At 41.8% G+C, this 17,869-nt stretch overlaps 1 protein-coding gene across 1 annotated transcript in view; it reads left to right on the top strand.

The window, feature by feature from the left end:
- The first annotated feature begins 2,122 nt into the window (after window positions 1–2,122).
- The window catches only part of LOC124613913, a 132,397-nt gene continuing 116,650 nt past the window's right edge, over window positions 2,123–17,869 (top strand). The window contains exon 1 of the mRNA XM_047142665.1: window positions 2,123–2,151. The gene's annotated coding sequence lies outside the window, so the exon portion shown is untranslated. The remainder of the gene's footprint in view (window positions 2,152–17,869) is intronic.

The raw sequence follows: 17,869 nt of genomic DNA, 5'->3' as shown, positions 1-17,869 counted from the left end.
ATGTGTCGTCATATTTTTATATGTTTTGCTACAGTAGTGGTAAAAGTTGTGCCAAAATCTGAAATCATTGCGCAACTAGAGATGTTTCTGTGTTCCTGGATGACCGTTTTTATTTGAGTCTGGCCTCTTCCACTATTTACGGGCTGTTTCGTGTTGTATGGGGGTTACGTCCAAAAGTTGACAGCACTGTGTTTTAGAAATTGCTGTTAAGGGATAACTGTGAGATACCCGGTGCTCTCACCTGGCGGAAGAATGGGGATGAACAGGATAAATGTTTGTGTGTGTTTGTGTGTGTGTGTGTGTGTGTGTGTGTGTGTGTGTGTGTGAGAGAGAGAGAGAGAGAGAGAGAGAGAGAGAGAGAGAGAGAGAGAGAAATAAAATAATAAGGGGCGGTAAGTGAAAACCACTTACGAATTCTTTAGCAACAGGGAGTGAAACACTGTTTGACAGTGAGGCAGATAGCTTTCGTTTCATTTTCGATATTGTTTAGCTGTTGCTGGTATAACGGAAAAATGATCAGAAATTCACAAACAAACAAAAAATAAACGTTCGTCGCCTCATACAGTAAGAACCTAATATGTTCACGGAGTGTTTCGTGGCGGCATATATGAATAAAATCTTCGCGGCATGAAAACCGAGATTTTATTCAAGAATCGAAAGATCGCCTCCGTCTCCTGTTTTCAATCTCACGTCAAGACTTTCAATTCGTTATTGATATTTTTTGCATAAAATTCTGTATTTTTTGCATACAGTTAGTGGAACAAAACTCCAGTGGGGGAAATTGATGCAGATGTACGGGTTTCTCAGCCACCAACTTGTTAACTTAGCAATATATCACATTTCTAGCATATATTACATTGAGTTGGTAGGTATATTATACGACACGAATGATTGTGTATATTATACGACACGAATGATTGTGGTGCACCTGTCACAGTAGGCCTATGACACGAAAACGAACAAAAACCCTGTTTCGTGGATGGATATTGATATAAAAGCACTGTTGTCACGTTTTGTGACGTGGTTGAATCTTTAGGCGCTTAGTAGAGAATTTACGCTGTTGTATTGGAGACATGCGACACTGCATAAGTAACTGCGACAATGCTCCTTGAAAGGCCCCATCTCGTGCAGATTTCAAAGAATTACAGGATAGAAGGTGTTATGCCCCGCGTATTGTCAAGTCGCCCAGAAGTTAGGACATTCAATTTGTGCTGTTGCTAATCTCGTGAAATTGGGTGCACGATACGGGCTGAAAAAAATCCGCTCGTGCGATACAACCAATTTTTAATCCGGTCCGGAGCAAAGGGGCAAAAACTACAACAGATGATAACCTTGCGTTGAAGAAACACTAGCGTAAGCATATCTTCAGTGATGACCATAAGACGGCCAGAGTGGATTTCATTGAAGAATACGCATCGCACAAAATCTTATCCCCAAAAAATTTAGGAAGGGAGTCGTAGACATAGTATCTTCTCAGACTGTTTTAATTTCCTCAACGCATATCTTGCCTACTTAAGAGAAATACACCATTGTTATATATTAATGTTTTTTTCTGCGTTACGTAGATACCACTAGTTTTAAGAGATTCCGAGCGGCCATAAAACGCAACAGCAAGACATGTAGTGTATCAAGTGACTTTCCGTGACGAGAAGAATTTGAACAGATAGGAGAGATTTAATATTACAGGCATAAAATCCACGCAGAAGGCCGAGTTCGAATGATTAGAAAATTTTTAATTTCGATAGCTGTTATTTATCGAAATTTCGCGGTGCTAGTGATTAAATACAATGGAGGTGGAGGTTCTTATAAATACTATAACGCCGATGCCAATTGTTCACTGACTTAAAAAAAAAAAAAAGAAAGATTCCGTACAGTGCAGTGACACCCATAGACCTCTTTCCAGACATGGGTTCCAAGTTCAGATACTATCTTCTCACTCCCCTCTATAAATCCTAGAAGTTTGTAAGGCAGTTTCCGAACACCCTGTTTAAAGACGGCTGTCATGGCGTCTGTGGCTTTATGTGCTGTATTGGTCTAGTTTTGTATAATTTCATCATCTGAAACTTGCATTTCTTTTTGTCCAGTGCTAGAATTGGATCGTCCGACGCCAGAGTCGTCGGTATACTCTGTTCTGCAAGTTCGGAGATTCCAGTAAGTGAACGATGCTCTACAGGTCTTTTGACTTCAACTAACAACTATATAATAGCTATGCGTGGAATGCTTGAGTATTTGTGATGTCTCGCGCAACAATTCACACTTCTCACACGACGCACTGTGTTACTGTCGTTTTTTACACGTGTTCCTCGCACTGCTTTTCGAATAACACGAAATCACAGTTTGTCGTAGTTTTGTGTCACCGTTTGACTTAATTACTCATTTTATTAATGTAGTGTTCGAGCGCTGATGGTAATCGAGAGTTACAAGCATAAATAATGAATGCGTCGTGTCTGTTCTTCCGAATATGTGCGAAACAACAGACACCACGCATTCATGTAATTGACTCGCCTCGATGGGCGATGGATCCATAACCTTCAGCGCGGATGAATATCGTTCCATCTCCTGCGGGAATCTAAAATTAATAAAGTCCCGATACAGTAGATATCATCAGTTCCCTTTCTTTACTTTCCTTTTTTCCCCTTCACCCTCAATTTACGTAATAAGTGCATATATTTTCGCTGGCGGATTTTACATTGGATGAACATTATTATTATTATTATTATTATTATTATTATTATTATCATCATCATCATCAAACCACCTCTCCAACATAATGGGATGAAACAAGAAGAGAGCAAGTAGTGATGTATCTTTGTAGCACGGCAGATGTGGTGCTACGTGTCAATCACAGGAGTTACAGCTTCACGTCATTGCCGGTTACTGCCCAAGTGTCTTGCACATTTGGAATGCGTCGCCAACTATAATGAAATTTTTTTCTAGTATCATATCTTAATACCTTCAAAACATTTTAAGATCAAAGCCGCTCAGATCGCTTAATATATAGGATGACCCAGGAGGAAGGATCGATGTTCGGGGATTTGACAGAACGATGGGTTGAAGCAAAAAAATTCATGTGGACATATGCCCTATTCCAAGTGATTTCCAAGACAGTACACATTTGAGTACATTGTTATTTATTTTCTGTGTTATTCAGTACATTGTCAGGTCCACACATGTACAACAGTTAGTAAACATGGAAACTTGGAAGAATACCTCTCCAGGCAATGTGTTGAAAACGCTGGTAAAAACTCAGCGATCAGGGATTCGACGTATCGGAAAGCGCCGACGGTATTCATAGCCAGCAGCAGGAGCACTACCATCGCAGAAGCCTTCACTATACACAATATTTGTATATTCTTCATTAGTATAGATGTATGGTATTTTGGCCAACGCGTGTACAAACACAGTTAACCGATACTCCACTATGATACACTCTCAGTTCCTCCCACTTCTGCACTCACAACACAGCATGGATAAAAGGGCGTTCAATGGGCTAGTTTGATGAGAGAAAGACAGCCCGAGCAAGGAGGTGAAAAGCAACGAGGTTGACTGCGCTAGAATAAAACGTCAAAGAGGAGGGCTGGCTAAGACAATGACGTGTGCGCCGCTGCCCCAAAAGTCATATGTCCATGTGAAGTTCTTTGCTTCAAATGAGCATTATTGTCATTTCCCTGAATACTGATTATTCGTCGTAGGACACCCTGTATTTTCACTAATTTTAGCGTTTCGTCTACTGCCGTCATGAGATGAAAGACCACGTAAAACCAAATTTCTTGTCAGTTGAAAAAGAAAAGAACTGTACGCAAGCGAGGCGTCAACTACAAGATCAGGAATAAATTCCCTAAATGAGTCAGCGTTCATTATGGGCGTATGAGAGTAAAGCTGTCTTGATCACTTAATGTATTTTCCTTTATTACGGTGTTTCGCCTACAGCCAACATCGTCATCATTTCCTTTATTAATAAATTTCTCCCAAGAATTGTTATTCCCTAGTTTTCGCAAATCAGCAAATTATTGCAGATTATATTAAGATGTGATAATTTTATGCTGAAAATAAGAAACATTACTAACTAACGCATCATTTCGTTAACATCACACTTTGTTAATTTTCTTGTTTGGCAGGAAACGAATAACGGTTGACAGTACACTGTAATTCTCAGATAATTGAGTGGAAAAGGGGACTAAATCTTTTGTTCTGCAGCGGAGTTGAGCTATTGTCATATTTTCTGACATACTAAAACAATGTCGGAGTGGGTCTCAAATTCAGACACTTGCCTTTCGTGGCGAATACTCACGCGAATTGATCTACGCAAACGGAACTGGCCACTCTTGCTCACGATTTCAATTCTGGCAGTACCTCTCCCACCTGCTTCCTGAAATTTGCAGAACTTTTCCATACCTTCTTGGAGTTGAAGAAAAATATCGTATTGAAATGTCTGAGCCATAGAGTTTTTTCTAGTATGAATTGTTGAGAAAAGCTTCTGTGAAATTTGGAAAGAGGTACTGAATAATGGGGCAGTTCCCATTTGAATAACGATCTGATGATTCTTTCTACGAAAAACAAGTGAAAGTTACTAAAGTTTGAAGTGTTTACTGCGGGTACAGCGACTGTTAAAAATATTCTCGCACAACACGCCGTCTCAGAATGTATAAAACAGTTTCGACTAGTTTGATTTTACGGCATAGGCACCGACGCATGGAACCACAAGGCTGAAAAGATGTTTCCTTCGGTTGTTCAGTACTTTACTGAAATTGACGGAACCTAGCAGAAGCTGTAGAAGTTTGATGCACTGAATAACGAAACTTCGGGGACAACTGTAAAGTTTATTCTAGACACTTTAAGACAACTGCAAATTCAATGGATAAATTAATCGCTTTTTGTGGAGACAGTAGCAATACCAAATGCGAAGGGCTTCATCGACACGGCCAGCGGAACGTGTTTCCCAAATTAAAGAAGACCTAGGAAAAAAATGTAGAAAGAATTTGATGCCCTGCCAATATTCTCGACAATACTGTATCTGGCGCTACTGGGGTCTTCGCTGTCGACATTAATATAACCGTCAAGAAAATATTTAATTATTTTTCTATGTACACCGTAAGGACAGAGAAGCTGAAAGAGTTCTGCTTATACGTTGATGTCAATCACCTAACTCTTCTCTCTCATTCAAAAGACGATGGCTGTCGTTAATGCCCGCAGATGAAGAATTCTTAAGCTGTGAATTCCGTTAAAACAATTTTTTTGTCGCCGAAGACAGGCCACCTGAAATAATTTCAGATTTTTTCATACTTAATGTTTGTACAGTCAGACTTGGCTCTGCTTGAAAAAATACCGGGTGATCAAAAAGTCTGTATAAATTTGAAAACTTAATAAACCACGGAATAATGTAAATAGAGAGGTAAAAATTGACACACATGCTTGGAATGACATGGGGTTTTATTAGAACAAAAAAAAAAAAAAAAAGAAACACCCCATATTGTTAGGCGCGTGAAAGATCTCTTGCGTGCGTCGTTTGGTGATGATCGTGTGCTCAGCCGCCACTTTCGCCATGCTTGGCCTCCCACGTCCCCAGACCTCAGTCCGTGCGATTATTGGTTTTGGGGTTACCTCAAGTCGCAAGTGTATCGTGATCGACCGACCGACATCTCTAGGGATTCTGAAAGGCAACATCCGACGCCAATGCCTCACCATAACTCCGGACATTCTTTACAGTGCTGTTCACAACATTATTGCTTGACTACAGCTATTGTTGGGGAATGATGGTGGACATATTGAGCATTTCCTGTAAAGAACATCATCTTTGCGTTGTCTTACTTTGTTATACTAATTATTGCTATTATGATCAGATGAAGCGCCATCTGTCGGACATTTTTTGAATCTTTGTGTTCTTTTGGTTCTAATAAAACCCCAAGTCATTCCAAGCATGTGTGTCAATTTGTACCTCTCTATCTACATTATTCCGTGATTTATTCAGTTTTCAAATTTATACTGACTTTTTGATCACCCGGTATATATAAAAAGTATGGAGAAGAATAAAGTCTCGATTATTGAAATAAGAAATGTATTAATGGACTCTTAGGTGTGTGAATGAGAGGAAGACTGCAAGTTTTTTTACCATACAAACCAAGATGAATTTAAACAAATTAAATAATGAGAACGCCAACCAAGAAATAACTAATTTGATTTAGAAATTTGAGGAAGAGACAATGGCTTTCTATACCATAGCATTTGATTACTTAGGGAAATGGACTATTTCTTTTAATAAATATCAAGTATTTGATTGGATGACGCTGTCCGAAACCCCAGATCGGGTGATGATTGAAAATATTATTATATACCTGACAAAAAATGATATGAAGATTTCAGGCGACAATTGTTATCAGGAATATATGTATCTGAGAACCTTTTTAGAAACTGAGCGTGACTCGGAAGAATGGAAGTCTAAAACACTCCGCAGAAGAAAGGTGGATTTACTTCCTTAAGGAAACCGAAAATCCTGAACGCAAATGCCAACTGCTAAAATTATGTGAGCGTTTGTTTTCTGTTCCCGCAAACAACGCCACCGTGGTGACAGTATTTTCGCTGATATCTACCGAGTGGACTGGTGAAAGAAATCAACTGCTGCCAGGAGCCGTGGAATCAATCTCACAGTGCCATTTTACCTACAAGATGACGTGCATAGAATTTTATAAAAACGTAAAAGGCAAGAAAGACGGGCTGAAAAAGGTGAAATCTTCCGAAAAATATGGCGTACCAACTACTGCCGTAACAAGTTCCATGTAATTTTATTTTAAATACAAAGTAATTATATTAACTAAATTTGTTACTGGGTTTCTACCCCAGTCTCACGACGAGGTCCCAGCTGGATATGGCAACCCCAGTCACGTAGAAATTGGTCAGTACAAAAAGTGGTTAGGACCGGGGGAAGAATAAAATACAGGTAATCTGTTTTGAGAATACCGCCCATTTTAATAAATTATTCTTCCTTTCATTAACAGGTGTTGGCTATATGGAGCTTGAAAGTGTAGCTGTTGGTATTATGAAGCTAAGGAGTATGTCTCATAGCAACGTTGCTCGTAGCATGGAACACGTACCATACCAATGGGGTATGTTTAAATCGATGGTACAGTTGTCAGCAGACCTGTTAACGCCGGAATGAATCATTGCAAAGAGAATGGAATATAAGGGGTATCACGAGTAATTAATGTCCATTAGTAGGTGGCTATATTTTAGGTCAGAGAGCATGAATTAAGAGATGTTCAATAATTCCGTTAGCAGTTACATTATTTTTGTAAGACTGGGCGTTTAGAAGACACAAGCCCGCCCAGCTGTAGAGAAATTCTAGTGCACGAAGTGGAATGCACATAGAGAAAGTATAGCGTTGCGAATGCAATGTTGAGTTTTGTAAGCCAGAGTGCTAATACTCGATTGTTTAAGTTGGCAATACAAAGAGGACCAGAAACTCTGGGAGCAAAATGATGTGAGAAGCACGAGATGGAATCGCTTCTCTGGCCAAAAGAATAGAAAGACATAAAAAAACTATCGAGTGATGTCCTGAGACTACCTAGACACAGCATATTTGTTAAGGATAAATAAACCAAACATTGCTGAAGATCGCCGAATTGAGCCAAGGTTTCGCTTGGAGACTGTTCACCTAATGAGGTCAAGAAGGACTCATTAAGTAGAATAGTTGCATGTATTTTTGTTAAATGAAATAAACGGCACATCTAATCCACTGGATCAGCTGAGAGATATACTTTGGTTCAACTTCGTGATCTTTGAGATTCACATTTTTACAGCAATGAACGTGGAATAATTTACCACGTAGCTGCACAACTTACGAATATCTATCCGCCAGTAAGAGAGGTGCTTAAGGCAGTAAAGTACTCGTTGGGTTACAGCTAAAATCCCAGAAAATTGATGTCCACCAAGGACACGAACACTGATATTTGGAATGATCTGCCGATTCCAAAACAATAGACTTCGTAGTATATTAAAGTAAAGCAGCAAACAATCTCCAACCGTCAGTTCGAATAACATTGCGATTTGGTAGGTATGATCTTTTGAAGGTGCTATGCTCCAGCCTACCCCAAAATTAAGAACCAGCAGCCACATCCATTTGAGGGAAACAACAATTCTGACGCAAAATAACTCATTGCATCAGAAGGTACGTGGAGTATTATCGCCATCATGCAGCTTGTGTTGCTACTAGTTGTTTTGAAATCAAAACACTTTCAGTTTATTCTTTCCCACATACCTGTCGCCATTGTCTGCGTAACAATCCGATAGAAATAATAAGAGCTGTTGTTTCCTGGACATATTACAATCTTATCGTCCACGACGTCGCAGATTTTTTTTTATTTCGTGTCAGAAGCAAACTAAAACATTATTGCATACATTACTACATTACGTTACTACATACATTATGGTTTATAAATTAAAACAGTAAAAGAATAAAATAGTTGTATATACACATAGATATATTTGCAAACATTGGCTAATTTAACTAACTATACAATGGATGCCCAAAAATTAGCAACGTCCAGTATACTTTGTGTAGCATTTACAAGATCTTCCGTAGTGCACACAGTTAGAGGTAATGAGCATTGTAACAGATGTGATGATGTCTGCATCGCAGCTCCACAGTCACACTTGAGAGACCCCACTTCTGCAGGATGCTCTTCGATCTTGTGACACAGGAACGCAGGCGATTAAGTGATTTGCATGTGTACTATTTGTCTGTGTAGCCTGGAGGAAGAGCTTTTTTATGGAATCAGCCACTCCTCCAGATGCTAGCATCTTGCCTGCCATCTCTTTTGCCGGTGTTGGTGTGGGCAGCGAGTGCTTCTGTGCTGCGAAGAAAACTCTTTATAGGCAGAAGTCTTTGCTGTGGCGGTTGATGGCCGTGTAGTGGATGAGCTTTAGATGTTAATGTCTTTTTCATTTCATTTTGTGCTGTTGTATCCCGTCGGATGTCCAGAGGAGCCGCACCAGATAAGTAGTGCAGTTTTTCCATGGGTGTGGCTCTCAGACAAACCGTGATGATACGGCATGTCTCGTTCAGAGCGACATCAACTTTCTTGGTATGTGTGGATCTGCACCATACTAGGCAAGCGTACTCAACTGCAGAGTAGCATAGGGCTAATGCGGATGTCCGCACTGTATTTGGCTGTGCTCCCTATTTTGTTCCCGTCAGCTTCCTGACAACATTGTTCCTGGCAGCCACTCTTTGCTTTGTTTTAAGCAGTGCTCCTCCAGAGTGACCCCAAGTATTTTGGTGTCTTGCAGTGTTCTAGAGATGTTCCTTCCCAAACTATCTGTAAGGTTCTGCTAACATGTTTGTTTCTAAGATGGAAAGCGCAGATCTGGGTTTTACGTGGATTTGGTTTCAGCTGATTGTCCCTGTAATAGACACACAATTTTTTCAAAGCATCAGTGAGCTTCTGCTCCACTCTCTCAAAGCTATACGAGGTGCATTCAAGCTCTAAGGCCTCCGATTTTTTTTCTCCAGACTGGAAAGAGATAGAAACATGCGCATTGTTTTAAAATGAGGCCGCGTTCATTGTCAATACGTCCCAGAGATGGCAGCACCGTACGGCAGATGGAATTTTACCGCCAGAGGCGAGAATGAGAACTGTTTTAAATACTTAAAATGGTGACGTTTTCCTTACTTGAACAGCGTGCAATCATTCGTTTTCTGAATTTGTGTGGTGTGAAACCAATTGAAATTCATCGACAGTTGAAGGAGACGTGATGATGGAGTTATGGATGTGTCGAAAGTGCGTTCGTGGGTGCGACAGTTTAATGAAGGCAGAACATCGTGTGACAACAAACCGAAACAACCTCGGGCTCGCAGGAGCCGGTCTGACGATATGATCGAGAAAGTGGAGAGAACTGTTTTGGGGGATCGCCGAATGACTGTTGAACAGATCACCTCCAGAGTTGGCATTTCTGTGGGTTCTGTGCACACAATCCTGCATGACGACCTGAAAATGCGAAAAGTGTCATCCAGGTGGATGCCACGAATGCTGACAGACGACCACATGGCTGCCCGTGTGGCATGTTGCCAAGCAATGTTGACGCGCAACGACAGCATGAATGGGACTTTCTTTTCGTCGGTTGTGACAATGGATGAGATGTGGATGCCATTTTTCAATCCAGAAACAAAGCGCCAGTCAGCTCAATGGAAGCACACAGATTCACCGCCACCAAAAAAATTTCGGGTAACCGCCAGTGCTGAAAAAATGGTGTCCATGTTCTGGGACAGCGAGGGCGTAATCCTTACCCATTGCGTTCCAAAGGGCACTACGGTAACAGGTGCACCCTACGAAAATGTTTTGAAGAACAAATTCCTTCCTGCACTGCAACAAAAACGTCTGGGAAGGGCTGCGCGTGTGCTGTTTCACCAAGACAACGCACCCGCACATCGAGCTAACGTTACGCAACAGTTTCTTCGTGATAACAACTTTGAAGTGATTCCTCATGCTCCCTACTCACCTGATCTGGCTCCTAGTGACTTTTGGCTTTTTCCAACAATGAAAGACACTCTCTGTGGCCGCACATTCACCAGCCGTGCTGCTATTGCCTCAGCGATTTTCCAGTGGTCAAAAGAGACTCCTAAAGAAGCCTTCGCCGCTGCCATGGAATCATGGCGTCAGCGTTGTGAAAAATGTGTACGTCTGCAGGGCGATTACGTCGAGAAGTAACGCCAGTTTCATCGATTTCGGGTGAGTAGTTAGTTAGAAAAAAAATCGGAGGCCTTAGAACTTGAATGCACCTCGTATCCTAGATCTATGATGATACTGTCATCTGCAAATATGAAGCTTTGTGTTCCTTCTGGGCCAGCACACCGCCCTGTGGCAACCCGTTTTTCTGCTGCCTCCATCTCCTCCTTTGTCCTTGGCGTTCCACATAATATCTTCGATTCTGCAGTAGATTTCTACTCAAACAGGTTAGTTGGTAATCCTTGGTGAGGTTGTATAAATTCAGCAACAAGAGTCTATGGTTGACAGTGTCGTAGGCTGCTGAGAGATCTATAAACACGGCTCCTGTGATCGGCCACCTTTCGAAGCCGTCCTCCTTATGCTGTGTCAGCTTCAACACCTGTGCTGTGCAGATCTTCCCTTGTCTGAATCCTGTTTGTTGGGGTATCAGTGATGGGTCTATCATATCTGTTACTCTTTTTTGGAAGATCAGCCTTTCCAACACTTTATACAGGTGGCATAGAAGGGAGATAGGCATATGGCTTTTGGAATCATGCCGATCTTTTCCTGGCCGGCCGGAGTGGCCGAGCGGTTCTAGGCACTTCAGTCTGGAACCACGCAACCAGTACGGTCGCAGGTTCGGGCTGGCTCTTGAGCACTATGGGACTTAACATCTAAGGTCATCAGTCCCCTAGAACGTAGAACCACTTAAACCTAACTAACCTAAGGACATCACACACATCCATGCCCGAGGCAGGATTCGAACCTGCGACCGTAGCGGTCGCGCGGTTCCAGACTGGAGCGCCTTGAACCACTCGGCCGCACCGACCGGCTCGCATGTTCGAATCCTGCCTCGGGCATGGATGTGTGTGATTTCCTTAGGTTAGTTAGGTTTAAGTAGTTCTAAGTTCTAGGGGACTGATGCCCTCAGATGTTAAGTCCCATAGTGCTCAGAGCCATTTGAACCATTTCGATCTTTTCCTGGCTTATGTATAGCTATAATTTTTGCTTTCCTCCAGGATTTAGGTATCTTGCAGCTCTTGATACAATTATTCATTAGTTCGAGTAGCCAGCACTTTGCGCCTGGACCAAAGTTCTGATCTGTTCAGTTCTTGTATCATCTACCCCTGCTGCTTTTCCGACTTTGCACTTGTTTAGAGCCGAGTCGAGGTCGTTCAGACTGAAAAGTCAACACAGAAAGTTGTCCTCTTGCTCGGGGTCCCTTTCCAGGGTTCTTCTCCCGATTTTACTCGTGCGGTCAGGTTTACCATTTTTCAAGAGCTGGTATGCAATCTGGTCTGCCTTCACATTTGGATGTGTATTTGATTGGGAGAAATCGTTGTTCAGACGTCGTAACAGTCTCCAGAATTTTTGGCTGTCTCTATTCATCTCACATTCTGTCATCAGTTTAAACTACTGTTCTCTCTTCGCCTCAGAGATCGAGCGAGATATGTTTCCTCGCTATAAGAACTGTCTTCATGTAGCCGGTAATATTCGTTCAGCAGAGCAGCTGTTTCATGTGTCACGCCCTGCAGATACATTGGCCTACACCGTCTCGGAATTGGGAGCAGTGTTGTACAGTTTGAACAAAGCTCTCACACTCTTCAGATGTGGGTGGCACAGAACTAATCTCCTTGTCCAGCATGTTAGAAAAGTTCGTCCAATCAGCTTTCTTGAGTTTATATCTCTGTTTGTAACTAACCTCCTGTGGCCTTATGGCTGGGAGAACTTGACACAGCAGTGGCCTGTATTGCGTTTTTGGTACGGGCGAGCACACTGATTTGGAGCAATCTGTGCGATGTTTTCAGTCACAAAGAGGATGTTAGGGTTGAATCCACGCTGCCATCTGCCACTATTGAAGGAAGGGGGTAACTTGCTGTCATGAACAAGAGACAACTGGCAGGATTGAGACCGGGAGAGGACAGCCTCCCCATTTTCATTATCTTCAGAATATCCTCACATGTGACTATGGCTGTTAACGTCACCGATCACTATAGACGTCTTGCTATTGTGGAAGTTCCTAGGTGGTGTAAAGGAAAAGGCAGCAGAAGGGGGCTTAATACAGAGGTAACCAAATAGTTACTCAGCTCCACTGAAATAACTTCGGTATTATTTTCTAAAGTGCAGTGGGCACTGATTATCTGAAACCCCGGTCTTACAAACATGGTTCTTCCGTGCTGAGAGTGCGGTATTTCTCCAGATAATTTCATGCCCGGTATTTTTATTCGTCTCTGTCGCTCTTCTCTGTGGGTCTCTTGTATGCACAGAAGGTCGGTTCTTTGGCTGATGATACACCTTCAATATTTATAGAAACCACAGTTAAAGTTGGCTCTGATAAGAACCATTTGTTTGCTAGCATGTTTGCTTCTGGTGCGAAAGAATTAGCCGTCTAGGGAATGCCTAAACGCCCAGGGGACGCCCGGATGTGTAGAGCTTAGTGGTCGGTACACACTCTCCGTGGAGACCTCTCTCATGTCCCCCGTCGCTGAAATGACCACTGTAATTATAATAATATTTGCCATGAAATCAGTTAAGTCGACAATAATAAACAAGAGTCTGTCTGACAGAGAAGTAGACAAAAGACGTATACTGTACTCTCAGTAACAGCCCTCACGTCCGTTAAACCGAATCGCCATGAAATCAGTAAGTTGATAGTAATAAACAAGAAGTCTGACAAAAAGTAGACTAAAAGACGTGTACTGTACTCTTTTCACATTCTCGATATAAACGCGTACTGGGAACAGAAGTATCTATAGGACAATTCGCGAACGCTGGCGGTTCACGAAGATCGAGGCACAGTTGTTTCCGGTACCTACCAAACGAGAGTTACGATGCCCATCATCCACGTGCTTTGCGTTTGAAGAAAGCCTGTGTAGAATTTGTTGCTTACCGCCACAGTCAGCGATGACAACTTTGCAACAAATGAAATAAAAATCCACTAAATGACTTCCTAAGAGCTTATTTAATGCTCGCATTGGCTACGACATTCACAGCAGAGCGTTCAGAAAACAACTGAATATTCATCGGCTGTCGGAGAATACGTTACGTGGGTGCGCAGAAGAAGCGTAAACTCGAGCGCCACTGTTCATGGCTCCAACTATAGTACAACCGAGATAACCTAAGAGTAAGATATCTCGCTACTCGATGACGATAAGGCACTATTGACAGCTTCGAATATTGCCGCGCGGGTATTCACTCACGACCTCTGCAAAATTCCCAAAATATATCATAGCAAAACATCGGTGGCAAAAAAACTAAGATTATGAATTCTGAGGAAAAAGAGCTCAGAGACGAATCTCAGAACCAATCAGTTGAAGTGAGTGCAGTAAAGGCCTGCCACTAGAGAGACCAAATAGGAAAATATTTCAGAAAACCATGAGACATTTCTTCCAAAACACAAAAACATTTGACGAAAAATTATTGTAATGAGTCAATTATACCTTCTACGGTGCGTTTCGGAGGATTGTATTTCAATCATCACGTGAGTTTAGTACCGTTACAACGGCGTGGACGTTCTACGGGTACGACTTTTTTGGATACATGTGACTAATGTCTCTTGCAGCTATATGTACAGGCTGCTTTTCCAATCGCATTTACGTCATCACGCGAACTTTTTTATAAAATTTAGATAGCAGCGTTTGTGTCAGCTAATGACCGTGCTATACATTACGCAGAAAATCGTACACGCAAAATATCTTCACTGATATAAATCCACTCGATGATTGAGATACCGAAACGCGCCGTGGAAAATATAGAAGTGACTGGATTAAGTAATTTTCTGTTTCAATTGCTATAACAGTCAGGGACAAGCCTAGTCTAAAGTATTTGGATTTAAAGACGAAAATAGGTTAATATGAAACCAAAGTAATCAAACAGCTAACGAGGATGGAAGAATGGAGTCCCAAAATTAGCTATTGGTTTTGCACCCTGTTAAGCGTAGGGCGTAGTCCACGAAGCTTGACCACCACGAAAAATGGATGTTTATAAAACATCGAATATAACAGGAGTAGTCTCATTTTGTTGTAAGCTTCTGACTAAAACAGTTGTTTCATCTTTAACATTAGAAAATTTGTTCGCCGCTGCGTAACAGTATTTTATTAGTTAATGTAGACGTTAAGCAAACCATAATTGTGACTATCAACAGAAGACGTACCTATAACCTGATTATTTCGGCAAAACAGACATGCAATCTGTCAGCCTGAAGACAGGCACGGGAAGTATTAGTGCACGTTATGGCTTCCGAAAGTTTCTCAATGCTGATTCTTTTAGACATACCCATACTGCGTACTTAGGGTGATACGAAATAAAATTTTTGTTCCGTCTGGGGTTGCGACTACGTCACCGTGGTGCTCCAGTAACGTCCTGTGTTACGCTGAAAAGCGTAAATTGGCTTCTCGTATACGGGGACACTTAACAACCAACCAAAGTTTTATGGCAAAAAAGTTTTTTTAACCAATTCTTTCTATTTGCTGCTGTTAAAACGAATATAGGCCATCAAATACGCATTGCGTCTTGGACAAAACTTAATCCTATTGACCGTTTTTGCACAGTGTCTAAACATCAGCCATAAGTAGGAAGGGCCCATAGCGATATGTTAAGTATGTTATTCGGCATTACGATGAATAAAACCATTGACAGATAAAGGATATTTCTTCAGAAAATAACCGATGCATTTCCTGCCCTTGCTTACTGGCTTATCGTGTGTTTAGCACATATTCCCGGAATTCTGTCTCACAAAACTATCGACAAATAATGGATCCTTCTCCAGAATATGAATTGGTATTTCCTTGGAACTTTCCATCCCTCGAACGCTGCCTCCCGCCATTAACGCAGTCAGTGCGCCTACAAGACTGTGCGATAAATTACCGACTCGCAGAGGACTGATATAACAAGTTATGCCCAGTTTGGGGAAGTTTTGCGTTCTTTAAGCACACATACATGATGAAATTGTCGTCCAATTTCTGAAGTGTGTTCGGTCTGTGCGGCCTCGAAGCCGGAAATGGCTGTCGAATTAGGCAGATAGGATCCAAATGGATGTAAGTATGTGTTTTTTTAATGGTAATTTTTGTAATTGGTTTAGTGACTTGAACCTGAATTTATTGTCACGCCAACGAGTCAGTCTAGACTTTTAGTTTGCTGTTCCGAAAAGGCGCAGTAAGCTGTTTGTAACTGAGGTACAAATATCTATTGCTGCATTTTAACGACGATACAACACATACAGTACAATACAGGGTGTTTCAAATAGAATGACAGGAGTTAAAGCTGCATATTTATTGATAAAAGCAAACTACAAACATGGGATAAATTGCAATATACTCACAAAATCTTAAATTTTTGGCTATGGTATTGCAAATGCTGTATTTGTCCACCATCAGCAACATAGACAACATCTAGATCCTAGACGATAGCTAAATTCGTCATAAGCCTTAGACTATGTCTCTGCTTTTATAGAAGTTATGGCGGCTGTAATTCTGTTTTCCATTTCTTGTACGTCACGAGCTAAGGGCGAGATGAACATACTTTCCTTGACAAGTCCCTACAAGATAAAAATCGCATGGAGTCATGTCTGGCGATCTTGGAGGCCAAGAATGCAGGGTACCCGGGCGCCCTATCCACCGTTGAGGCAGAGTGTAATTGAGAAACTATCGTACGTTTTGCCAGCAATGTCATGAGGGTTCTGGAGTCCCCATATGCGCATGTTATGTCGCTTTACTTTGTCGCTGACGTGAAGTGTAACTTCATCATTGAAAATTAACCGTGGTAAAAATGTAGCAGAGCATTGCTGAAGTCAACCCGTTTCCTTTCATCACCGACCCGAGGGGCTTGCACTAATCGTAGTCTGTCTGGTTTATAGACCAAACGACGCCTGGTAACACTCGCCAGACGAACGAATGGGGTATTGCCGGGTCTGTGCTTGTGTTGCGAGTAGGCTTCGTCGATTTCGCTCAAACGTTTTCCCTGTCATCAGAAGTGCGAGGTCGACCTGGACTGCTACCTTTGTTCAAGCGTCCGGCCTTTTCAGACAGTTTTCTGTGCAGACGGACCAAGTCGAATGCCGACGAAAAGCACGGAGTAACGAAGTCACGGAATCAATCTTTGCAAACTGTAGCACAGAAAATTTTCTGTTTAGCGAAACATGTAGCGCTGAATGTCGATGCAAAATTATTTCGTTGTCAGACACATGTTTCAGGAGATACATTAGCGACAACATGTATTTTGACAAACACATTTTCAAAAGAAAAGCAAATTATTCAAAGGAAACTCTTTATAATTGTTATGTCACTTGATTAACAGCGATAATTGCGCTAATATCATATAACAAGGAACTTTTTGTCCCATAACTGGCAATTCACAGATAGTTTTAGAAAGTTACTATAGTTTCTATAGTTTGACGAAAGTCACGTTACAGTCTAAAAGACTTATGGAACTCGAATCGATGCACATAGCCATTAGTACTTGGTTGGGTAACCTTTCGACTTAGTTACAGCCGCAAAGTGTTATGGAATGGAGTCAACGAGAGCAGCCAAAAGGTGGAGGGGGACTTTTTGCCATTCTTTAACAAAAGGCTACAATAATTGGTCTCGGCTAGAGAATTTTCGTCGCCTTAGCCATCGATCGAGTTCGCGCCACAGGTGTTCCATGGGAATTGGGATAAGGTTGGCTTTGGCTAGGCCACTTAAGCGTCCTTACTCGCCTCCTTCACAAAAAGTCTGTGACATGACCAGAGGTGTGCTTAGGATCATTCGCGCTGAAATTCCCATTTTATTTTGGCATGGGGCAACATTTGTGGGCTCAAGATTTCACAATATTTGAAACGAACCATAATGCTTTCAGCAGGCACCAGAGGGCTGCCACCTGAAATGGAGAACCATCTGCACACCACGACGTTCCCAACCTCATGCTTAACAGTGGGTACTTGGTACCGGACATCGTTTCATGCATTGGTCGGTCTTAGAACATATCGCTTCCCATCGGAAGAAAACATATTAAACTCAACTTCCATCGGTCCAGAGCACACGCGCCCAATTTCGAGGCGTCCAGTCCTCGTGCACCCTGGCAAGCTTCGTCGGGTTTTCCTATTCTTTGCTGATATTAATGGTTTTTTGCTTGGGCACCGACCGTGAAGATTAGACTCTCCGCGGATCCGTTTTACGGTACTGTTCGATATTTCC

This window comes from Schistocerca americana, chromosome 1 (assembly GCF_021461395.2).
Source record: "Schistocerca americana isolate TAMUIC-IGC-003095 chromosome 1, iqSchAmer2.1, whole genome shotgun sequence".
Taxonomy (NCBI): domain Eukaryota; kingdom Metazoa; phylum Arthropoda; class Insecta; order Orthoptera; family Acrididae; genus Schistocerca; species Schistocerca americana.
Note: the sequence above shows the minus strand (reverse complement) of the source record. Positions and strands in the feature narration are given on the sequence as shown.